The 26,158-nt window shown below is 40.0% G+C and overlaps 1 long non-coding RNA gene across 1 annotated transcript; it reads right to left on the bottom strand.

The window, feature by feature from the left end:
* Window positions 1-1,859: 1,859 nt before the first annotated feature.
* LOC112550393 lies at window positions 1,860-15,309 on the bottom strand. Its single transcript, XR_003094214.1, has 3 exons — window positions 15,262-15,309; window positions 11,392-11,572; window positions 1,860-1,997 (listed from the first exon to the last, which is right to left on the bottom strand). It is a non-coding gene; the product is annotated as an uncharacterized LOC112550393 (long non-coding RNA).
* Window positions 15,310-26,158: the final 10,849 nt, after the last annotated feature.

Genomic DNA, 26,158 nt, shown 5'->3' with positions numbered 1-26,158 from the left:
CATTATTCCTTACTTCCTTCTGACTGAGGTTACAGATAACCTACTAGTATTCAAGATTTTGGAGCAGTTGGAATTTTTATGGTTATGCATTACACTGAGTGCCTCATGGGTGGTGTCCAATTTTAAATTTCAAGCAGAAGCGTTCAAACAATGTGTCAAGAAAGGTACAAGCTTTGCAGAGGCATGGAAATTTAGCCGTGGTAAAATATTTTTAAAAATTAATTTCCCAATGTAAAATATAGTTTAATAGTATTAAACCAATCACATATTAAAATAATCATTGGAACCACAAGGAAATGAAAATATTTGCATCTTGAACTTGGAAATCATTTTTGTAAACAGCTTTTCCAGATGGTGGTTTGTCTCAAGAGCATAGATAATATTATGAGGTGTGGGTAAACCATCCAAACAAAATTCCCAATTGGTTTTGGATAGCAAATCCTTGGAGAAATGAGTGAATTTAAGTAAAAACATGTACCGCTTTTCTGTTAATGACAAACTCATCTGCGCACAACATTTCATAAATCAAACTGATTTTAGATCGTTAACACTGTGCATTGTCTATGAAATAAACTTATTGAAAAAACTAGATGAAAAACCTATATTATAACTAGAACTGTTTGTTTATTTGTCTGTGAATTTAAGTCATCTTTGATGAATGACTTTTTGGCTGAAAAATAAAAAGGGAGATTTTTTTTTATTCTGTTTATTTTCAGTGTTTTTTTTAAATGAAATGCTTTTAATTTTCATTTTGAGATGGCATTCTCATTTCACAATTTGCCTTGATTTTAAATAAGGTTAGAAGAAACTGATTATGCCACAAATCAAAACATTTCATTTCATTCAAAAAACAAATGCCTTGTTTTGTTTTCTTAGGTCAAACAAATGCCTTTTTTAATCCAATGTGGAATGGGACATTTTGTTGTAGATACGATACATCTTGGATCAACACAAATAAATTTATTCAGAATTTTGGAGAATACAGGAGACTTTGGAGAACCTTGGAGAAAACAGGAGAGAAAAAAATCCACTTCAGGGTGACCTGAATCAATATTTTTCCCTGATATTTTTCCAGTTCAATCAACAAACTAAACATCTATTTTGCACATAATTCTAATTGTTACATTATATGGTTTTGGAGAAGTTGCAATGTTTCACCACTTCTGAGGCATGGTATAATTTGCCCCTAATATTTAAATGAGACATATTATTAAACCTGAGATTGCAATGACTTCTAAGGACAGATGCAGCGTGTCATCTTTTATTTACTAATGATAGTTGATAAGTACATCCTGATGATAATGTAAACATTTGGTTGAACTTTCGAGAATTTTTGTGCCATAGCAAACCAATTAGACTCAAATCATCGCTGATGTATATTCATAGGTTTTAGTGGAATTATACGAATGTTTAATTTAATCCATGATATTTGTTTTCAAAACAAATGAATATGTCTGTGCTATCTGAGTTAGTAATTCCTTTAAATTATTTCCATTGAAAGCAGAGTTGAGAGGAATTATTCAATGTCTAATTTTAGCTAAAATATATTCTATAATTAACTGTAATTTTGAAACAAATATGCTGTATACTTAAAAATTAATAAAAATGGTTAAATAGGGATTTACATGCTTTAAGAGTACACTGAATTCTCACCATAAACCACAAATGCCACTTCCATATGTTCACCTGACAAATTCAGTGTCACTCATCATCCATGTACAAAAAATTTTAGGTGTTTAAAAATAAAATTTTCACATATCAAAGGATAGAGAAAATTTAGACTATAGAACAGATCTGCTACATGTGGTCCATATGATTTCTCCACATTAGAGAAATGCCAGAATTACCAGGTTACTTTCTCTTTAGCTACCCATACTGTACCAGTTCTCTGGAAAGGAAAATGTACTGCAAGATTCTCTGGTGGTGGAAATCAGAGAAGTTAGATTTGCATGTAGAAAATGATGTGCTGTTTTACATCCTCAGATCTGGCAAGTTGTCTGAAAGAAGTATTAAAAAAGAAATTTATGCAGGCATTCCATCATCAAGGTAAAGGAATAATACAAACTTTGTAACAGATTGAGAGAAAACAAGAGGCCTACAATGATGAAGTTGAAGATAAGCAAATCATGTATACAAGTATAAGTAGCGCTTTAAATATTACTATTTTACAAATGCTCTTTGAACCAAAAACTGGAGAAAAGGGACAATACACTCAGAGATCCCCCTTCTGACTTTAATGCCACAGTGTAAATGATGATCTGTTTAGAATGACACACACCGTCCGTGGCACAGTTGTAGAGTCCTCTCAGTGCAGATGCCTGCAACGTTTTGTAATCAATCTGAACGAGACAAGTCTGCAAATACCAAATGCCCACAGATCAAGGTATCTGCTTTGTTATGTCTCTCTCCTTCCTCTTCATCTATGCCTGTCTCACTTGCAAGTAAAGTGTGCAATTAAACTAGTTGAAAACAGTGTTTCATTGCTAAAATTTAAGCAATTTATAAAAACAACCCCATTGTATTCTTGCCTTACTAAAGATAACATCAACGTACTGTGTACCGAAGGGTAGTTTAGTCTACTTTAGCTTCTAAGAATGTCTTATTCAAACACCAATAGTCCCCTCTTTAGTATACAGGCACCATGTAATGCAGTTATGGTCTCATCGCATAATGTAGAACATCTGGGAGAACAGCCACTTGTCAAGCCAATCAGGACCCTGCTGACAGACAGCAAGTGCACATTATAATGAAATACCATTCCACAGCTGTTTGCAGAATTAATTTCCCTGTAGAATTTTCTAATTAGTTGGCTCTTTCCAGCCTGTTCCCCACAGAGGAAGCAGAAAGAAAGCAAAAGGCCAGCACCTGCTCCTAAAGCTGTGGCTGGGAAAAAAAAAAAAAACATTGAAAGGGGTGACATATACAGTAAGTACTTAGGCCCTAGAAAGTCTTCCATCCATCCAGCTGCAAGGATGAAGTAACTCTATTTGGATGCTTAATGGAGATTCGTTTGGGGGAGGGGGGAGAGAATTTCCAGTGGCTGAAATTCCAGACAGTTAACCACATTATTGAAAGAAAAAAGGATTTGTTCAAGTGTTGTTAAAATACTACCCTGCAAAAAAAAAAAAAAAGCATGACCTGCAAGAAAAGAAAGATGGATGAATCAAGCCCATTAGGATGAATTTATATGCAGCTTGAGCAATTACCGGTAGATCATTTTTGATATCTTTCATTTTTTCCATAGTTAAAAAATAAAAAACACCATTTTGTTGGAATATGGTAGTTGATACCACCTTAGACGGAACAACTAGAACCATATAATACATTCCTAGCAGAAGTGAGTCATGGTAGCAAAAAGAATAACATAGTTATTATTTGTTAACTTACATGCACTTTTGGATTCTAAAGGAATAATCACAACTGAATATTTTAGAAAACATAATATCAATAAATACAGACCAACAGGAAGCACTTCTCTGAAAACCATCCCCTGACAATAACTTGTGATTCGAAGTATGAGCAAGGTAACCTTTAATACTGAAATTACAGAGAAACGTTGCTGTAACACTGAATACACCATATAACCATAAAGAAAACATTTTTAATTCTGGTTTTAGAATACCACATGATCGATGTTTCTGTATTTCAATATTATCTTCATACACAATATTTACTTTCTTCTAGTACATATGAAACATGCACAATTAGAAATGTTATTAAATGCAGCACAATACCCAATCACCTGATACCCTATCACACAATACATAACTAATTAAATTTAGTGCATTTTTTAAGTCAAATTTATGTTTAAGGTAGGCCATGATTCTAGCTGGATATATGTATTACTTTATATAGAACAGCAGTTCTCAACCTCGTTAGAGTCAAGGCATCCCTTGAAAATGCCAGCTGTTAGTTTTTACCTTTTTGTTTTTACCACAGGAAACTAAAAGTGCAATTCTTCTGCAGCAAAGAACCCAGAAAGACCAAAAGAAGTCAGATGTTTTGGACAGTATGGATTTCTATTTTAAATTTCTGGGTTTTTCTTGTGAATCACACGTAGGTGTCTGCACATCTATCAATGCTAACATGGTATAGCATGTAACCACACCTTTAAGAGGATCTCACAGCAACCCAGGATTCCATGGTACCCTGGTTGAGGATAATTGATTAGAGAGACCCTTGGTACTTCACCTCTGCAAATATATCTTTTATGTAGACTCTGACATACTTACATATACTCTGATATACAAGATGCTGCTTGAAGGTTACTGAACTCAGAAAGCTAACATTTCCCATAAAAAGGTAATTATAAATTCTAGTGTTTTAAGGACTGACTTTAGGATTGTAGCTTTTTCACCTTTTAATTTGTGCCCATTTGAAAAGGGTTCATATTTTAAATGGAATCAAGAGAATTATTTGGAGCATAATAACGATGTGTGATTGATTAATTTTGGGTTGTGATTTCATGCATCAAATTCAAATGTTCTACATTTAGAATTCATAAATTGGATCCCAGTTCACTTTTGAATAAGCACACAGAGAGAAAAGTGTGAGAGTTCTGCTGGATAAGAGTGAAAAGATACAGCATTGGCTGAGTGGGAAAAATGCCCAGACTTTGCTCTCTGCTCTAAGGTAACTTGGGAACTTAAAAAAATATGAATATCATAGTGGGGGAGAGACAGTTAATGCTGTTACAAAGGACACTTGGCAATATGTTCTCATAATGCAACAATTTGTAGGAAACCAGGGAAGGAGAGAAGGGTAAAGGCTGAAGTTTATCCTCTGGGTCTTAGGTGGCAGAAATGAACTGGATTTTGAAAAATGGCTGTAATAAGTTATTTCACTCTTTAGACGTACTTAAGCTCCACTGACAGGAAGACTTTCAAAGCTTTTAAAAGTCTCCCCATAATTCTCAATATAAAAAAGCTTTGGTGCTCTACCCTGCACCTTCCTTCCTTCCTTCTCCCATTTAACCGCAGGGCAGAATGGGTAGAAGCAGGCAAATAAAATGAATTCATGATAAAGCAGTGTTGTGATTATGAACATGATGGTCCAAAGATATGAGAGATGTACAGTGTGTAAAGTGAGGAAATATCTTTTATTAGACCAATTTATATAGTTGGGGGAGATAAAAATAAGTCTTCCAGGTTTGAATGCCACAAACCACCAGCAATCATGTCAAAAATACTAATAAAGCACTGACCTACGGACAGGTTTTCAAATGCTATCACATCTATGACAAGAATACCCACAACATCTGCCTCAACAACCTAAAACTTCTCTTAGCAACTCTGACACTCCACCAGGAACATAAAAGGCATCTTTGAATGAGCCATTTAAAAAGCTCACAAAACTTAATACCGTACAAAAAGAACTCCCACTAATCATTCATCCATGGTGGTCACATACCATCCCACATGATAAATAATATGACAGAACATCATTAAGAATATTGCAACTCCTATTTGAGCAACTTCTTACCCTGAAACCATTATTCCCAATTCCCTGCTCATCCCTCCCCCTACTTTCATATAATCCCCAAAGTTGCCAAACGGTCAACAGAAGCACACTCCCTGTTGACCTACAAACTCCAAATGGAAATAGGCCCTGCCAAAACAAAAAATGCAAAACCTGCCAATACGACATGACCACAATCACAATCAATACACTTCACAACAAAAGCTTAAGAATCCATGAGTCTTACATGTGCCTATTGCAGTAAGAGACATACCTTAGCCCATGCACTAAATGCCTTCATGGGCTAGGGACAGACTTTACATATTAACTGGTTTAAGTGATCAGAACCTGGTTTAAACCTGTAACAGAACAGATGTTCAGTGCACATAAACCAGTTTGAAAATGGTTTGAGATAAGCCTGGTTGAATGTAGTATCAGAGTTAACAGATTTGGCTCAAACTGGTTTATGCAATGTCTGTCCCAGACCACCTCCGGTTTAAGATAAACCAGACACCCCCAGCATCCAAGCATGCTCTCTGGGCTGGGTGGGGCTCTCTGCTCCACATCAGCACTGCCCCCCCCCACCCACGCTGCATAAACGCTGCTATCAATTCCCCCAACCCAGCTTGCTTGCCTGTCAGTTTGCTGCAGACAGTATACAGAAGCAGGGAGGAAGAGTGAAAAGCTCTGTATCATCAACAGATGCATGCACTGCATGCACTTGCCTCAGTGTGCTGCCCATGGCTGCAGGCTGGCAACACCCCCAGCCCTTTAGCAACGAGCAGAGAAAAGTCTGAGACTGTAGGCAGGGTGGGGGTTCACACCCCTCTCTAATGAGAGCCCTGATGGGGGCTGGCCATTCCTCCCTGAATTTAGCTCTGTGGAAGGGCAGGGCTCTAGCATTCCCCAGCTTCCTGCCTGAGCCACTGCAGGCATGTGCCTAAATTTCCTCAGTCCAGAGGAATTGTCTGTATGGTTGGAAACTGGTTCAGCCTAGCCAGGTTAGACTAACCTTCAAAGGATGAATCAATTCAGGCTCAGGCTTTTTGAATGTCTCTCCCTAGCCATGGAAACCAAACCACACTACATTCCATAATGAATTAACTTAAAAGCATGATAAAGGAGAGAAACACCCTATCATCACTGGGAGAATATTTTTTTTAAAACATCATCCAATTGTCACGGTGTTATCCAGGCATGGAAAGAGAGAAGATGGAAAGGAAGAGCAAGTGCTTGTTCAAAGCAACATGTAATAGACTACAAGCAACAAAAAATAATCTAGAAAATTTGAAAAGACATAGGAAAACTCTAAATGAAATGACCGACAGAACTTGAAATCTATTGAGATGTGTAAAATATTTTAAACAGAAAATTAATGTAAATCACCACAATGTTGCAAAATGCTCTGGTTTTGACAATGGCTTTGCTGGATTTTTTTTTACAGATTTAATTTAGGGATGTAACACTGTCCTACATACAAGCATACATAATCTTCCTGCAGATTCTTCAGAAATGCTCAGCCCCCAAGAATTACAGGTTAAAAATTAAAATATATGTTTTCCAGGTAGTACAAAGAGATAATTAATAATGAGTTGAAAGTAAAGGAAGCATATTTTGCTGCCAGACCATTTATATTTGCATAATATTTTCCTGTGAGTGTGAAGCTAATCAATCAGAATAAAAAAGTATTAGGTCAGTTGAGGAATTACTTCTGCAGATTAATTATTTTGTTGTGATATTATTTTTTATCATACTCTAGTAATTATGTACAGTGTATTCTTTTTTAAAAATCTACTTTAATAGAGGTGTCTTCACCCTGAAATATTTGGGAAGAACAAGTCTGTCAAATGTAATATTTTACTCTGCAAACAGTCCAACTGATTTATCATTGAACCATGCATAAGTGGCACAACTTTGCCTTTAATAGGAAGGCCCTGGGGAAACAGGCAAACCAGGAGGTGCATCATAGCTGGAGCTGGATCTCAGCTCCCTCAGGCTCCTCCTGGGAGGTGGGACTATGGGCACTGAGAGGCAGGACACAAGGAGCAAATCTGACAGCATGGTGATTGAAATATAGGACTTGGACCCTGATATCATGTCAACTACATTGCAGGTGGGCGTGGGACTAGCACTTGGTCCCCAACAAACCCTGGACCCTGTGTATCTGAGGGGTACTACATATCCAGAGACACCATTTGCTGCATCAGAGCCAAGAATGGTCCAGTCCCTTTCTGCTGATAGCTCCTCATAGACCCTGTACTGACACAGAGACCTCTCACCAGATCTCCTGATCATAGCACAAGGAGCCAAAGAAAACCCATCATTTCTCCAGATTCCAGGGTGGGAGACCAGAAAGTGCCCACTCCCAGTCCCAGTCCCAGCATGGTGGACTGAAGAGTGCCCACCCCTCTTCCCAGTCCCAGCACAGGGACCCAAGCAGCACCCACTCCTCCCAGCACTGATCCTGATGGTGCTGAGGCAGGGCCTGCTGCATGGAAAGGTAGGAATCAGTACTGTACCACACAGATGTGATGTGGAACCAGGTGCAGAGTGAGCCCAACATCCCCAAGGGTGGTGACAAAGTATGGTCCACACCAATGGATAGGAGGGCAGGGTAGTAACGGCCCCACCACCCATGGCCTGCCATCTAAGACTGTCACCTGAAGGAACTTGTGGAACTCTTCCTCACTTCCTGTCTGTGGTGGCTAATGGCTGTGACAGGTATTGATGTTCTATGCCCAGTGCCATGCCACCAGGATGGGTGGCAGATAGGAAACTCAAGTAAAGGGCATGTGAAAAGATGCAGTGATAAGAACTGCTGGCATTGTAGTACATCAAGGGTCAGAAAGGCCCCCCACCCCCCTCCCCCTCCCAGCATACAACCCCTTGCCAAAACAGGCACTGTTGAGAAGACAAGAGTCCTGAAAGAGAAAGCAAGACCATATGCATGCTGGATTGAATCCTAGGGTTGTTCCAAGGCTGAGGTTCCAAGCAAGGTTTTTAGGCAGCACTTGACCAGTCCAGTCCCTATCCATGGCTCTGTGACAGCTGAGTCTCAAAACCAAATCATTCACTGTACTCAGTGCTCAAGACCTCACATAACCCTGGTCCCTTCTAGGAAAGCACATTGCCCCAGTGCCCCTCCATTCCCCAGGATAACACATAACAACCCATTCCCCCAGTGGTCTGGAAGCCCCTGCTGCTGCTTCAGTGCACATCAGTGGTAGTGTGGACCACAGGGAGCATCAGTGGTGGTGTGGACCAGAGGCTTGGAAGCAGGAAGTGGGGTGCTCTAGGCTGGACAGCTCCTTCTCTTTCTCCCCTACCTGTAATCACAGGAATCAAGTGTGGTAACTGAGGGCAACAGGTAGCACCAGGTGGGAAAAAAATGTCCCTCAGCTGGGTCATCCAAAGGTGAGGGCTGTGTCACGATGGATGTGACATCTTGGGGTTTCAGGCCACCCTGTCGGAGGCAGAGATGACACTCAAGCTTGACTCTCATGTTAAGCGGTATTCCCAGCCTTTCAATCATGCCATCAATGCATGCAACGAGCTTCCAGGACTTGAACAACTCTTGATAGACCATCTCCTAAACAAGAAGCCGGGCATAAAGAGAGGCTCCCCTGGCACAGTAATAAATGCCCTGCTTCCAGCACCTAGAGACATTGGGAGACATTGTGCTCCTGGAGCACAGTTAGAATCATAGAAAATTAGGTCTGGAGGTCCCACAAGCAGGCAGTCTCTGCATACTCTTGGGAAACTCAGAATCCTTTTCTGAGTTTCCTGGGAGAGGCCTACCCGCTTCCTGCTAGGCAGCCTGTCCAGCACAACAGTGGGGCCTCCCACCTACACAGAGCACAACTAGTTAAAACAATTGAAACTAGGACCCAATCCCAGATGGGCTATGTGGGGGAGTGCAGCACAGATCCCAAACCCAAGGGAGACAGGTGGGGCATTTCCAGCTCCTGTCTCTGCAAGAGTATCTGGCCAAAATACGGCAGGGGCTGAAACTTCTGCAGTTATATCAGAAAAGTGTGATGCATTTCACAAAGCTGCAGTGCCTCTTGTCTCTGTTCTCAGAGACATCACCAGCATGGGGGAGGGAAGCCTGCAGAGCATGTGACAGCAGCTCAAGATAGGCTGTCACAGAGCTGCAGAGTGCATGAGAAATGTCAGGTGAGATGGCAATGAAGCAAGGGAAATGCCAGAAGAGCCTTGTAACTGCTTCTGAGTGCCAGCCACATTCTGCAGCCTCTTAGCATTGAGAGTTCTGGCACCAGCATAAGGAAAGACTGTGGTGTGGAGGGGGGCATTGCAGGGCTGAGAGATGCCTACATCCAGTCTGCTAAGGTGCAGGACCTGGGGCTCAAAAGGCTACTTGACATTTCAAGGCTATCTGTACCAGGGCAAAGTTGGCAGAGTCCCAGTGGCAGGATGGGAAGTTCATAAAGCAGGTCCTGGATCACTTTGCAGCAACCTATGACACTCCTGAGTGGTATCAATGTTGTCTCCCCAGAAGACATCACAGAACTCCACGTAGTGTGAGAGTCTGGTCATCATGGTGTGCCCTACCCCAGGGACTATTCCCCAGGCCATGAGGAACAGGGATCCCCCCCGGCAACTTGATTGGAGACAGCAGCTAGAAAGTGGACCAGGAACAGGAGAGTTGGGACCGGTGCCCCTTCTCCCCCACATGCCAAACACTTGCAGAGGTTCTATCAATAGGGGTTTAGGTCACTCAAACAAAACCACAAAACTCAGACCAGTTTGTTTGAACATTTGTACGCATCTTCCAAGTCTGTCACTGTAACACTACATGTTTATCTGTCTCAAACAACAATTTCTATATGCCTTATGATATGCTCTGAACATCAGCTGAAACAAAAGGGGCTGATTAGTGCTTTGCAGTAATGACAGAATTTAGGTTTCTGAACTGCAGGATGATGTTTATGATGGGACCTGATTTGTATCAGTCACCTTTGTTCAAAATAATGGAGCAAGCAGTTTTTCTATTTCACTAGATTGATTTAATTGATGAGTTAGTTGCTAGGCTCAGATAAACATTTGAAAATACAGCATATTTTTATATCTCACCCACTGGCTGAGGAGATAGGACTGAATATCTTCTCAGGATCCCCAGTGCTGGAATATATCAAGCTATTGCATTTCAGACAGAATTTCCACAGGTGAAGCAATCTCCTGTGGTCACTCAGGTACTTGATATGTGTGCAATCAAAGTGGCTCCCAACTTTCACCTCTATGATTTCTGAGACTTCTGATACTACTACTGTTTGCAAGGAGTTATTCTGTCCTTTGTATCTGGCTCTATTGCTATACTCATTGGCATTTTTGGCCTGCCTTCACTCTAGTGAATAACCTGTGGTATGTCACTACTTTCTCTCCACCCTTTCTGTCATAACAAATCATGGAAGCGATTGATCATAGGCAGTTCAAAGAGTTCCTTCATTGGCACCTCAAAAACCTATCAGCTAAATTGTGCTGCTTCTACAGGTTCAGTTCCACTGGAAAAAAAGTCAGTTATAACAAGTAGATATTTATGCCGTTGTATATTTCTACCACAATAATAAAGGCATTTTCATTGACATTTACATTTTCCACCCTTGCTATTAATCTTCATATTTCATATACATACACAGGAGACCAGATTTCAATTACATGAATGGGCTACAATGTTTTCTTATGTTATTCAATCTCCTATAGGCTCTAATCCAAACCAAGCAACTAAAATAAAACATGGCTTCCTTCCCTGGGAAGGTTGCACAACCCCAGTATCCAACTTTCTCCCTTACCACAAACACACAATACAATTGTGCAATAGCCTAGGAAGGAATGGTGAGATCAGAGCCGTGACTGAGGACATCCTGACATGGGGTTCTGGCAGCTATTCAATACAAACATAATTAGAGGACTTACCCTTGCATGAAGTATTTGCTTTCTTGATAGTCACCAATCTTAACCTCCAAGAATGCTCCCAAATCAGATACAGTGTTCCTGGAGGAAGGCAAGCCTTTTCAAGCCTCTCCTCCTTGCTTTTCACAACACAGATATAAAGAAAGAACCATCCAACAGCATCATATATATTCCATAAGTGGGACTGTTTCAATAGAAAGAATAATTTTGGTCTCAAAATCACTCTCAGGATTCAAAGAGCAAAGATCTCAGCACAAGTATTTGAAAATGGATACAAACTCAATCTCTCTCGCTCTTTCTTGTTTCCTCCTTTCTTCCTAATACTACAAAGTAGAGCATAATAAATATATAAAAAGAAAATTTTTTAAATTCATAGCATAGAATATAGGCATTCATGTAAGTCCCTGTGGGCTGATACTACATTCTAGTAGGCTTTTCTGGCAGTTGTAATGTGACAGAATGATAACAATGCTTTGTGATTCCTTAGAGAGAGTTTTAGGATATGTGTACCTGTATTTCTTTTGCATTTGACGCTCAGGGGGCAGTAAGAATGTACAGATGCTTTTTTGGAAAAATTGGCCTCTTGTGCACAAGGGGTTACAAGTCCATATGAATACCAGTCCTAAATCATGAAAGTGTTAATCTTTCATGATTAGTAGGATTATGCTAACCTTACTATAGTAGGGTTATATAAACCTACTATAATTTATCAGGGTTATACTACCAGCTTCCTGGCCGGGAAAAGCAGAAAAAGGTTAGAAATGCAAATTCTTGACACATCCAAGATTGCTCCATGAAACAGCTACCTGATTATCAACCTGATATCTGATTTAATCAACCTAATTGAATCAGTTATTAGATAAAAGTGCCAAAAAGCCCCACTGAAGCATGCGAGCTATACAGAAGTTGAGCAAGCTGAGTCAAACTGATGCAATTCCTCTTCTGGTAAAGGGCTGGGTTTTTTTTTTTTCCACATCTGTCAGCAGGCAATAATCTACTTCATAAGATGCTGTGAATGGAGTTGGATGAATTGGATTGTTGCCTACAAAATCTTATGCCTCTCTGGACCAGTTAATCTCTATGGCCATATTCAGATTTGCAGGCACGTGCGGTTTGTAGCACTGCAAACCTCTTTGCAGCACCATAAACTGCACATGGGGAACATTAAAATGTGCTCCATGCTGCAAATTTGCAGTGCAGGCCCAAAATTTGCTACTGGGATATCCCAGTAGCAAAAAAAAAAAAAGTGCTGGAAAAAAAAAACGTGGTGCACGCACCAGAAGCATGCACCAGAAGGCATGGAGGCTCAGTCCTCCATGGAGATTCTCTAGCTACTGGCCAGAGTGTCTCCACTCCTGCAGTTGTGGCCTGGCTCCTTCACCACACCAGGAGCCGGGAGGAGCTGGGCAAGGGCAATTTGCCTGAAGCAGGACAATTTGTCCCTCACCAAAGCACACATGCAGGGGTGTGCACTGTGGCAAAAAAATAGTGGCACAAATTTGTGCCACTTCTATTTTTGTCACTACTAGTGTACATCCTTGCACATCTGGATGCAGCCTAAGGCACCACCCTGCCCTACCTTCTTAATGAGTACAAAGAAATTGAACTGACTGCAGGAATAAGCCAAGCAGAGGTTTTATGTGGCATAACATGTCATAACATCTCAAGAACTGGAAGCAATGTAGCTGCTCAGTAGAATAAATAAAGCTGTATGGAGCACCAATCTAAGGCATCCATACTTCTTCCTTTATTTGAATAACTCAGATATCTCTTGCATGGCACTGCATTGTGCCAGGTAAACATAACCTGCAGCAAAATATATCTGAAGCCTTGTCAGCGGATGTAAAATGAAACAAAATAACAAACTAACAAAATTATCAGGCCAGTTAACTATCAATCAAAAATGTCAGGTAATAACTAGGACCACGGAGGATAGGACAATATGTCTGTCTATCTAGGCATTTGGATATCACCCATCACCCTAATATTGGAACACCTATTTCAACAAGAACACTAAAATACTTCTTACAACTTTTGAGCCTCTGCTTCATTTGTAAAAGAAACAAGTATTTATGGAGTTTTAGCTGGCCTCTAAAATAGGGCACACACATTTGTCTCTGATTAACGAGACAGTAGAATCAGTGAAGTATCTCATGTAGGAAGAAGCAGAGTCTTCTGGAGGCTGTGGAGAATGTAAACATTCAGCGAGCCTGCACCAGGTCAGAACAAGATGCTCCTGTAATTATTTGCAACACTGTAATTCTCAAAGGAAAAACTATTAAGACTTGCTGCATGAAATATGCCAAAAGGGAAATAATAATCCTTTAACTTGAATTGGGTGAAGGTAATATATTTCTAGTCTAAAATGTGAGGAGTCAAGGATTTTCTTACAAGGCCAGATTCTTAGTCCTGAGACTATTAAGAGACTTTAAGGTGATATTATGTTACACTTACTCCAATTTAGAGGTGTGCGAAACGGTCTGTATTCGATTTGGCCCGAATCGGGGACAGTGATTCGATCCTGTTTGTCAAGGGTGCTCTGAAATAATAGTATATTATCTAGGCATACCTACTAGGGGTGTGCAAAGCAGGCCGTATTTAATTCAGATTCGACCCAAATCACAGACAGTGATTCAATTTGTTGATTCAGATCACTGTCCCTGATTCGATTCAGCCGAAGCCAAATCTGAAGATTAGATGATGATTCAGAGAATCAGCGATTCAGCCATAGACACAGCTTTAAAAGTTTTTTATATATACCTCGAGGTACCAGCACAGCTCGTGAATGCTGCAACGTTGGGGCGGATGGAGTGTTCCACAGGAGCATGTCTGGTCCACAGGAGTACTTCCAGTCCACCTCCGGGTCCACCAGAGAGCACACTGCCCCACCCCCCGTGCCCCCTCCAGCTTGGCAATTGACCATGAGGGGACCTTGGGTGCACCCTGAGACCCAGGAAGCACCAGTTGCCAAGCCAGGTGGGGCGCCAGGGAGCCCCCAGCGTGCTTTCTGGCAGACCCGGAAGTAGACTGGAAGTGCTTCTGGTCCACTTCCGGGGGGTGCTGCCAAGCACGCTGGGGAGCCCCCCATGCTCCTGTGGGACACTCCATCCACCCCAGCATTGCAGCGTTCATGAGCCGCCTAGTACCTTGAGGTATGTAGAAAAAACATTTAAAGTTGTATCTTTGTCCAAATAACCGAATCTTTCTGAATCTCTCCAAATTGATTCAGAGTGTTCTGATTCAATTTGGAGAGATTAAAGGGTCTCCTGATTCAATTCAGTTTCGGACATTCAGCCATCGAATTGGCTGAATCTCCACCAAATCGAATCAGGGACTAAAGCTTTGCACAGCCCTACTCCAATTTAAAGGTTCTTTATACCACCAAAGTGGTGTAAAATGTGCATATGATTAATGCACAGTGATGTCATTAAATGTTAATGTTAATGATCTGAAACTTCTAAATTATGGGCTGAATATAATTCAAGTGAGTTAACCATGATGTTTTTTTATACTTAAGCTCCAGAGGCAGACTATTATCAAAGCTACAATAGCACAAGGTGGAGATAAAGTGAGTGGCATGGTATGCACATATTTTCTTCTTAGGTAGCTCTATAAATTGCAACAGACCTAAACTAGGCAAAGATCTGTGACAAAATACAAAATCAGGAACAAACTATAAATGGTTCCTTTCTTGACTTTTCATGCCTCCATTAAAAGAAACACAACATAAATCTACGGCTCCATATCCGGACAATAACTGAAATACATCCAACAAATGCTTTTTAATGCATTCCAAATGAATAAAGAGAGATTTCAAAATCTAGCAATGTGAATAAACAAGGATGTTATTTTTCCCCTCTTATCCAGACCTACCATTAAGTGAAAGGATCAGCGTCTAAATCAACCCGTTCTTCCCTGCACAGGCACCCCCTTTGCACCTCTTCTTTCTTATTTCATCAGTGTTTTTATTAACATTAGTGACTTATCTAAGTACTAGAATGTTTGGCTGCCTGGAAGCTTATCAACAGTAGTTTTTATGGGCTGTTACTGATGGAAACAGGAGGAGTTGGCACTCTCCCCCCACTCCCTCGATATGGAAGTCTTCAAGAAGCCATGGAATGTGCTCTCTGGTATTTTTGATATCTTTAAAGTGTCAAGAGAGCAGAATTTCTCTTGTCAGTTGTCACAGTGTGACTCACAATTAGAGCCATCTGCTCTGCATTCACCCCCCTAGGGGCATCACTCATTTTTCACCAACTTCCTGTTGTTGACAGCACAGTTCCTCCCTGTATCACTCTATACCAGCACCCATGATCCTCAAAGACATTGCAACAAGTTTAAACAGATTCCCTTGGGAAAGCCTTTTACTTGCTTGCTTTGGTAGTGATTTTAGAAAAAAAAATACAGGGAAACAACCTCAAACAACAGAGACTGGGATTTCCAAAAAAGCTAAATAGAATTAGATGCCTAAATGCCTTGATATTTCAATGCCCAAAAGCTTGCAAATAAATAACTTTTTTTTTTTTAATCTAGTTGGTCTAATAAAAGATATCACCTCTACCATGAGTTCTAATTACTTTTGATATTTCAATAGGACTTGTCATCTAAACCCTACTGAAAATCCTAGCATTAATCTATGTTTCCCTAGTAGAGCTACTTGTCCAGTGGAACAGCATGCGTGTGAATATTTCTTAAACAATTGACCAAAGATTATTTGCCAAATAATATTCAATCATCTGCAGCACTTGTCAAATAATAAAAATAGCTGTCAATATTTTACTTGGGGTAAAAAAACCCCAAACTTGTTGTATAAATCATTCATATAATAATAAAAAATAATCCCATCAGATCTGTCCAATATTGTGACTGCATTTATGAAAATGTAATACTATACTTTTGATTTAGATATAATAGAAAATATCTTTGAAAGATACATTGAAGTAGTCAGCTGAGATAAATACACATAACTGAAGCAGTTCAGGGAAATGGCATGCTGTGAAATCCACAACTCTGAGTTAGGTGCTTCAGTATGCAGTGTATACACTGTTGGAGGAAAATGAGGGCCTACACCAAGATTTTTCCATAGATATCTATAATGTAGGCTTCACCATTCTTGCTAAGGAAGGATTTCCCAATTAGACAGGGTTATGTGTCTGGGATCTCTGGGATAAAGTCAATGGAGAGAGGTAGGTGAGTAAGTTCTAAGTGGTGTGGCAGCATTCTCTTCGCCTTCGTTTGAAATTGTATCACCAAGCAAAGAATAATTCAAGATTCATTGGATGAGACAGAAAGAGCAAGCAAAAGCATAACTGTAGCTTAGTGCTTAGGCTGCTCACTAAGAGTTGTGCATTCCACTTACTGCTCCAAGGGCTTCCTTCCTTCGCATGCCCTTGTGAAAAGGCATTTAGTGGAATTCACAGATTCATTGCAGTCTGGCAGGGCCATACCATGAGCATGCCTGCTATAGCTCTGAACTTGCAACCTCTGGGCTGTCAATGGTGCGCCTCAGCTCCCAGACCAGCCCCACCCAGCCCCGCCCCCATTCCAAGAGCTAATAACATACTTTAAATTAAAGTCATTGGCTAAAATTACCACAAAAGTGGCCATTTGCTTTTGCTATTTATGAGGAGCTTGATCCTGGTTGGTGTGTGTGGGACACCGGCCACGTCCAGACAAGTGCAGCTGTGTGGTATGTGGTGCTGCAAACCAATCTGCAGCACCACACATTGCATATTCAGGTCTATACCCCATGCTGCTAACTTGCAGCATGGGGGTGGGAGGGTTTTATCTTGGGAGATCCCAGGGTCCAAAAAAACTTGCATGGAAAAAGCAAGGTGGCGCACGTGGCAGCAGCACGTGCCATCAAAAACCGGAGCCTGGCCAGCCACAGCCACACTCTGGCTGCCTTCCAGGTTCCCAGCTGCAAGAATACTGCAGCTGAAGCTTCCTTGGCCCCCAGGACTCCAGGTAAGGCTGCTGCAGCCAGCACAATTGCTGGCCCCTACCTCCCGTACTCTACCCAGGGTAACCTGCCATGTGCCAGAGTGTGCATGGTAGGAATTCCCCAGGGACAAGCAGCAGCAGCACAAGGTGTGCTGCTGCTACTTGTACCCAGGAAACCAAACATCCATGCTTACCTGGATGCAGCCTCTAGGAGCACTCCAACTGGCCCCTAAGAAAAAAGCAAAGGAAGACCTGGTTTTCTGAAGCCAAAAACAGGAGACAGGCTCTGCACAGCTCAAACATTGGCAGTTCTGCACATGATGTAGTAGCAGGTGACACCTAGAGTAATATATAGTCAAAGAAGGACACATCTGATGAATTTAGGTGGCTCCAAGGTTCAGTGGCAGGTGAGTGGGATTTTGTAATTTTGGAGGTATGGACTTCAACCCCACTAAAATCTTGCATTAGCAGGTAAGTCCTTTATTGGCCCAAGTCCTAAGTGACTGTATCTAGCCTCTCTGTCAGATTGACTTGAACTTCTACTTGTCAATAGAGTAGAACATCTGACACCAAAGCAATGTAAGCATGATCTACCTAATTTTTACCAAATAATGTATAGCATGGGAACCTTTTCTAGTCCAGAATTCTCAGGAAATAGTATAGGCCTGTATCTTCTACCACCTAAATATAGTCAGAAAGCTGTCTCCTGCATTAGAACATCTCTGTACTAGACCCTCCAGTGGGCATCCACACTTCTGTTGCATCTAGTGCGAAGTGGCTACCTGTAAAGAGAATTCAGGTGTTCCACCTAGCATAAATTTCAACTACCCTGTGAACTTATAACACTTGTAATGGATACTTGTTCTTGCAGTCTTAGAAGTTGGCAATATCTCTGGGTTTCAGAATGGTCTGGTACCCAAACAAGCGACGAAGCCACCTCTCACTTGATACCTTGGTATGGCAGGTAACATCAGTTGAGAGACCCTTGCAGTGATTTCCAGGAATCTTTCCAGGGCTGGTAGCTAGGTCTTCCTGGGGGCTAGCTTCCATTTGCTTACTGACACCTCTTCAAAACTGACTAGAACTTGAAGCTAGTGGCTTCAGGTCAGTGTGCTTCTGCATTCATTCAGTCACATAGAATCAGTAAGACACACAGAAGCTGTCTGCAATACATGCTAAATCATGCATAAAAAGCGGAAATGTTCTTATTGACCCTAATCTACAACATGAAGCTGAACTTTTCTTTTTGATTTCAACATTCCCTTTTATCCAGAATACTATTTAAGGTCATTGTGATTCAGGGCCTACATCCCAGCTGCTTAATTTATCACAAATAAATGGATCCTTGCCAGTCTCATCAACAAAATATGTTCCAAGAACAGATAAAACGCATCCTCTTTAAAAAAAATCATAAAAGCAATTCTGAACTTGTCGTGTAATCATTAGAAATTCCAGACAAGGGGAGAAGAAATCTCTAAAGTACAACAGCCATTCCATTTTTCTCTACAAACTTAAAAATCGCCGATGAGAAAAAATTGGGTGGAGGAGGAAACACGTAAGTGAGGAAAAGAGAGGGTCTCTATCAGTTTTGCCTCTGATGATTGAAATTATAACAAATACCTTATTTCCTAAATAACACATTTAGGAAGTTCCAGTGATACACACAGGACCATCCAGTCAGGAACACCTGGAATATGTATTCAGTGGAATAAGATCTGGAGTGGTTTCCCAGCAGGGTGACTAACCATCTGAGCAATTTTGTCCTCTTCATCCAAAAAGACTGGTCTCATATCCAGTTCTCTGTTCCTCCTGCATGCACAGATCCCCCGCTGATGTAACTGTGGAAGCTTCCCACATTGAGAAAGCAAGTACCTCAGAACCATGACCCACTTTTTATCTCAAAGAGGAAAAAGTTGTTCTTTTTTTGCCCTTTGGAGGTTTTCTATGCCTGTATTTACTGAGGAATGTTGGAGAGAAAGATTTAAGGCAATCAGGACTTGTAGTAGAGATGATATCTTTTATTAGACCAACAAGATTTTTGTGAAGAAAATTCTTTAATTGCAAGCTTTTGGGCACAAACACCCTTTATCAGGCATTGGAGAAAAGACTGTAAAGATTAAATCCTGGGATTTAAGGAGCATTTAGCCCTATAACCCTCATTTTAAAAAGAACTGAAGTATATAAACTTATCAGTAGAATAAGGGAAATTGAATCTAAAAATCAAATTTATCCATAGCATAAATTGTCCAGCTCATGGGACCTGGACATATTTGTCCTACTCTTGACTTCAGCTCTTTAAAATGTTACCAGTATTTTGGTTAAACATAATTACAAGGGCATGAAAATATGGATTAAAGTAAAGCTCTGTTAAATTCCTAACTATAAAACTGCCACCATGGGACCCCAGAGTAAGCATATATTTTAAGGACCTGTAACCGGAAAAAAAACATGACATCTATTCTACTTCTACAGACTACGTGCTGTTTTGCAATGCAACTGTAAGTATAAATTTAATAAATACATGACAAATACTCAGTGAGCCAGGAGTAAAACCTTGGTCCTTACCCTCCAAAAACTTCGGTCTCTGCTTACTGGAGATGATTTCTAATATCTGTTAATTGTAGATGGACCCTCACTGATCAACATGAGCACTATAATGATACAGGTTCTGTATTACATTTCTCTACGTAATGCAAACAGAATGGGGCTTTGATAAAACTAAGCCCTCTTACTGGGTTTTCATAAAATTTGGGTTTGTGGATGTTGAGTGATGAAGCCAAGATGTGAGCCAAGCCTCATGCACCGTGTTCCATCATTTCTTTTCAATATTTCCTCAAGATGGTCTGTTTTTTCAGGGTTGCTCCCTACCAGATTTCCTGTTCCTTTTTTCTACTTGTCATCATGTTCCTTTTGACTCTTCTCTTTACCTGGTTGAAAAAATGAGTCAACAGAAAGCACCTCAACAGAAGGCATAATCCCTTGCCACTGGTGGAAAATCCTTTTTTTTTAAAAGTAAGACAGTCCGATACAACAGGTACTAGCATTGTTGAATTCCAGCTGCATTTCTTCAACTATATCCAGAGTGTTAGTTTTGGAGGAACGTTTAGCTGTATGGGAAGTTTAAATGATTCCTAACAAGCTTTCAGGACTCAGAGGGACACACTAGCTAAAAATTTTACGTCAAAGATTTGTTCTGACAACCTGCAATTTGAAAACAGTTTGACTACTTTTCTTCAGACTTGGTTCTGTTCTATTCTGTTTAAAGTCCCTTGCCAGGCTCATTCCTTTGGGATCTTTATGTTTCAATCATCTCGCTATGTATCTGTACATATATTTCCAGAGAGGCAAAAGGGAAATCTGGTAAATGGTTTGATTTCAAAATATAAATAAAGGATCAACCTCTGTAAATAGAAACAATATTCATATGTGAAGATTGACTTGAATGGGAGAACCTGGGGTGGGGGGGGGTCAGCACATGAGAAGTAGTACTGAAGTCTTGTATTTTAATACTTAATTTTATAAATGATCCCAAGAGTAATAGAAATGTCCCAAGACCTATTCTGGTCCATGGACAGTTAGGCAGGAGAATATTTCTATACCCTTTAGCCTTTGAGTGTGCTGCAGGACAGGGGAGTTTGGTGCTAAATGACAAATTGAGTTAGAAATATTTGAGCCATAAACTATAGTAAATCTTTTAGCACTTATGTGACACTCTAAGCTGAGAGCAGATGAAGTGTCAGCCTAGGCATGTTTGAAACCCATGCAGGTTATGTTTACTAGATTATCCTTAAAAACATCTACATTAATAGCCTTGCATAAAGTGTTTGCAAGTTGATGTCCAAGCACCACTAAAAATATTTTAATGTGACTAAACAAATTACATATATGGCTCTCTTTAAAAGTAAAATTACTTCAGTTGCAAAGTCAAGCACAGCTAGATTAGGAAACGACAGATTTATGATATCCTGCACAACCTTAATTCAACTCACTTGTAAGTCCTGTACCCATAATGACCCAGGGGTCTTGTGGAAAACAGTATGTAATCATGTAATTAAAGACTGTATCTTAAAGCACAAGAGGCCTGAACTAAGGTTCTGCAGGCAACCATAAATCTGATATTCCCTCATGTTGAATTCTTGACTTTGCATCCTAAATCATGTTCTTTTAGCAGATTTTTTTTAGTGTAAGTTTCTATATTTTTAAAAGGAAAAAAAACAGATTCTATTATGTGCAACCATGACAGTCTTTCATAATGTATCATGTTCGGGGACAAGCAGGAAAGGCTGTTATACTCACCGAGGAGGGACTGCTACACCACATGCTACAGTAGGTTCCAAATGTGGTCAAGAGGGATTCTCCTCCTGAGGAGCTGATACATTTTTACCCCAGTCAGGTTGTTGTTTTCAATCTCAGACTGCAAATTAATGTGATTGTGCGATCCCCTTCCACTGGGGATATGGCAGCTTTCATTTCCTTTGGGGATTCAACAAGAATCAGAACAAATTCCAGTGAGGCACTGAAATCTGAAATTCCCTCCTACCCTATTGTACCACTACTACCACCTCTCTGTTTCCAGAACCTTTTGGTCTATCTTGCTTTACAGCAAGTTTTCCATCAGAGGATAGGCTGTACCACTACAGCTTCCTTCATCAGCAAGCTTTCCACTACTACTTAACCTGATACAAATTATAACCTTAGAAACTGGCACAAACAGGGAGCTGAATTTAGATCAACATATGTATTATTATTGAAACTTCTGTGCTCCTTGTTCTACGAAATCATTCAAGGAAACCAATTATAATACAAGAACGCAAATAAAGACTGTAATAGTACCTGTCAGTAAACTAAGAGTTACAGTTGGCTACACTGTGCAAATACATAAAGACATTAAAGTTGTCACCAAATAAAATAATAGAAAATGCTACCTAATTCTAAAGGGGCAAAGTTATAGCTGTTCTGAGAATGATAATTTCCTGAGTTTTATACATTTGGAAACTCAGCCATAACTTTGCATTAACATGAGTTTGAGGGGAGATTTTAAAAATGAAGCAGGTATATTCTTTTTAAGTCATGTGTGAACAATAAAAGAAAAAAATGCTGGTAGCAATGAGTTTTAAATATCAAGGAACTTCCTTATAGAAATAAATATTTATATATAAGATCTAAACTTAAAAAAAATAGGATTTGCAGTGAAAATGTTAATGGACCTCAACAGCACAAACACTGCACCACAACAAAGTGACATAGTCAACAACATTATACAACACTGACATTATTTGCTTTGTAAGATTGTAATTAATGAGTGAATTAGCTCAGACTTATGAAATTAAATAATGCCACCTCTACTTTGAACTCATCCAACAATGTCATGCAGAAATCTTAAAGTTTTTTACCCAGATTAGTTAGTCAAACACTTCTAGACTCTGTGCAACCTCCTTTATAAATTGTCTTCTCACTGAAAAAGCACTGCAGTGAATGGACTATACCACTAAAGGGCAAAGACATTATGATATGTTTGGGCCTAGTTATGAAGATGCACACTGTGCTGTTGTCCAGACAGATCTCAAGAAAGTTTCTGGTTCTTTTCCATCACCCTTAAGTGAAGCACCCCATTCCTGCAAGAAATGGTGTGATTGATTTCAAAGGGCCTTATGGGCTGGTTTGTACCCTGCCATCCTCAGGTCGCTGGGACAAAGGAAGGCACATGTCTCCATGGCCCACATAAAGCCTTGTATGGGGTCTGTTGCCAAAATATGACTCCATCTTCTGAGAGAACATTGTCAAAGGGAAGTAAACAGTAGGTGGAGCAATGGGTGTGGGAATCATGTTGGACTCCTTAGACAGCTGTCCCACCAAATTCCTCACCCTGCAATGCACTTTGTCATTTTGAATCTCTGAGGCAGAAAAGCCTTCCTAAAAACACACATGTCCACACTTTCCCTTTCCAAGGACAAGCCTTTCCATGGACAAAGTGCTCTAGTTCTTTAATGACTTGATTGTAAGCACAGAACAAGTCAATAGCAGATCCAGAAACAGAATTCAGGTAGCTTTGATGATCTTTTTCTAAGTACTGTCAGACTATCTCTAGCCCCAAAATAAACTGAGAACTTTAAGCCTGTATATATGTAGCCTGTTTCAACCATCCTTGCTCAAATGGAGTTGTAATTGCAATGGGTTCAGATTACATGGTACCCTTCCAATGAGTAACTCTTCACTCCACATGTAGTTCAAATGCCATCAATATCAGTTCATAGGGTGAGGTACTATTAAACATGAACAATTATATCATAGTCTGTCTATCCTCAAGTAGTCCTTTGGCATCACAGAGCCTACTTGTAAGTAAAATACTACCCATTTGTCAACTAGGATGACGGAATCATGCTCAAAGTGCCCTGGCATCATGGGTGGAGATCAGTGTTAGGATTTTTGTTTTGGACACAAAAGAATTTGTACTTAATGGAGTTCAACTCAGTCCCCACCTAAGAGTATCTTAGAAGTAGCTATCAGAAAGGGAGAAGATGCATTGACTAAACTTTCTGTGAGTTAATATTGCATCTATAAGCAAAAGAATTACCTCTGAAAATATAGAGACATCAGCTCTGGGGTATCTGTCATGCTCAGCAGGTGGCTTGACAAGACTGGTAGACTGAAAGCCTTTCAGTTCAAAAGAGAACAGACTTGACTTGAATGCAAAGATACATGCTGGCAGCAGCAGGCTCCTTTGAGTCTATTTTCCCCTTATAGCTGTATTTACCTAAGAAATTTCATGCATAGAAAAGAATGAGTGAAAAGGAATATTCAGATACATGACAGGAATAGGATTCTTATTGTTACCTCTTTTTCAGCAAATGTTTTGTTCCCTTTTAAGTACCACAAAACTTGACAAAAGGGAAAGGATTATGTGACAGATGACATGCTGATCAAAATCTGCAGTCAAAGTTTGACTAGCATAAAAGGCTATTGTAGAGATAGACCACTGCATTGCAGTTTGTTGACGTTACATTAACACACAGTTTGAAAATAGGGTGTGTAGCTCCTTGCCGCTGCATTAAAATTAAAGCAATTTGTTTAGTAATTTTGGAATGTCAAAAAATGTGAACCATTATGATGATATTGCCCAATTTGTTTTGGGGTTTTTTCCCCTTCAAGTCACTATACAATTTACTGAAAACATATATATTTGAATTGGGGGATGAATTCATCTAACAAAACATTTATAATTGGTATAAATCTGAAGTGATGACTAAGGGTAATAGAGTTACCCTGGGTTTCCAGCTATGTAACAGGTAAGATCTGCCTACTAGTGACACTAGTGATATTTTGATTGGGCCTATACTTAGACCCACTACAACAAAGCTTTACATTATCACTGTTCCTATTATGAACATTTTTTCCAGATGTTTCCCTTTATGTGGTAGTCTCATCTGATGGCAAAATTATTTCAATGAAACAGATTATTTGGATTATTTAATTTAGGGAAGTACAGGTGGTGAGACTACCCACTACAATCTCTTTACTTTATGCTGACTATATTACAATTCTTGGTCGTACAGTCTTTTATTAATCCACTCATTTCCTTAATTCACTCATTCAGAGTTCAGTGGCCTGAGAGGAAGAATTGTGTCTCTCACTCCCTCTGCTCTTGGTCCTGAGCTGATGGAGATTAATTTGTTATTACAAATTACTCCTCACTTTGCACTACCTCAGCAGTGAATCCTGCCAAAGTAAAGGTACAGATCCAAGGCTCCGTCCTTTTTCCAATTCTCTGCTTCTTTAGAGAGCTCCACTCCAATGTGGCCATGTGAGATTTGGGCACAATTTAGCCCTGAATGTACATTAGGCCTTAGTAATAGCTCAAATGTATCTTTGCTTTACTCAGATTAGAGACCAGTACAAATTACTATGGATGCTTGAAGCATCCTTGTACCATCTACCTTTTTACCTAGTTGTTTTCAATGTACTAGCAAGGTTCTTGGAAGGATTGATAGTCTGATACAGTCACCTCTGACTGAAACTCTCCATGGCCCAATGTCATCTGGTCTGAGGAGCTCTCCACAGGTCTGGAAATGCAGTGTCGTAGTCAGCAGTGGCCACGGCAATTACTACTGACACTTTTTGTCCTGCTGTCATATTTCCAGACCTGTGAAGAGCCTCACAAACCAAATGATGTAGCCCTGTGCACTGGACCCAGCCCCTGGACCAACCCAAGTGCAGTGGATGTGGCCTACAGGCCTGGGTGAGTTGGGTACCATTGTTTTAGAATGACTGGAAGACATGCGGTCTGTTTCTGGCTCTGCCACTGACCTATTCTTTTAGTTTGGGCAAATTAGTTCAATTTATCCCTTTCTATTAAAATTTCTTCTTCTATTAAAAATAGGCATAACAATATTTCCCCTCTTCTGGAAAATACATTATTATTTATGAATGAAAAGTGCTAAGTCATTTAATTAATTTTATTAATAAATACGTATTCCTTCATTTCCATTATTCATGCTATTCTGCTGTCTACTGGGTTATGCTCTATTTTTACCTTTGTCTTTGGTCTCAAGTGTCAAGGCAGATCTGCAGAATATTGCATCTAAAATCTTCCATTTTGATGTTAAATAATGCTCCTTCAAGCTACACAAGCCCCCCCTTCCTAATCAATGAAAGACAATTAAAATCAATTAGCTGTCAAAAATAAATGTAATCTAAAATAATTAAATCCACTAAGTACACCAGGGGTGTGAAGGTTTACCTGTGGTCAGATGAAGAATGCAAGCAGAGCTTTCCCCACAAAGAAATAGTGTACATGCTATTCTGCTCAAAAAAGTGTAGTACCTACGTG

Source organism: Alligator sinensis, unplaced genomic scaffold (genome assembly GCF_000455745.1).
Source record: "Alligator sinensis unplaced genomic scaffold, ASM45574v1 scaffold150_1, whole genome shotgun sequence".
In the NCBI taxonomy this organism is placed as follows: Eukaryota; Metazoa; Chordata; order Crocodylia; family Alligatoridae; genus Alligator; species Alligator sinensis.
This window is presented reverse-complemented; position numbering and strand designations above follow the sequence as displayed.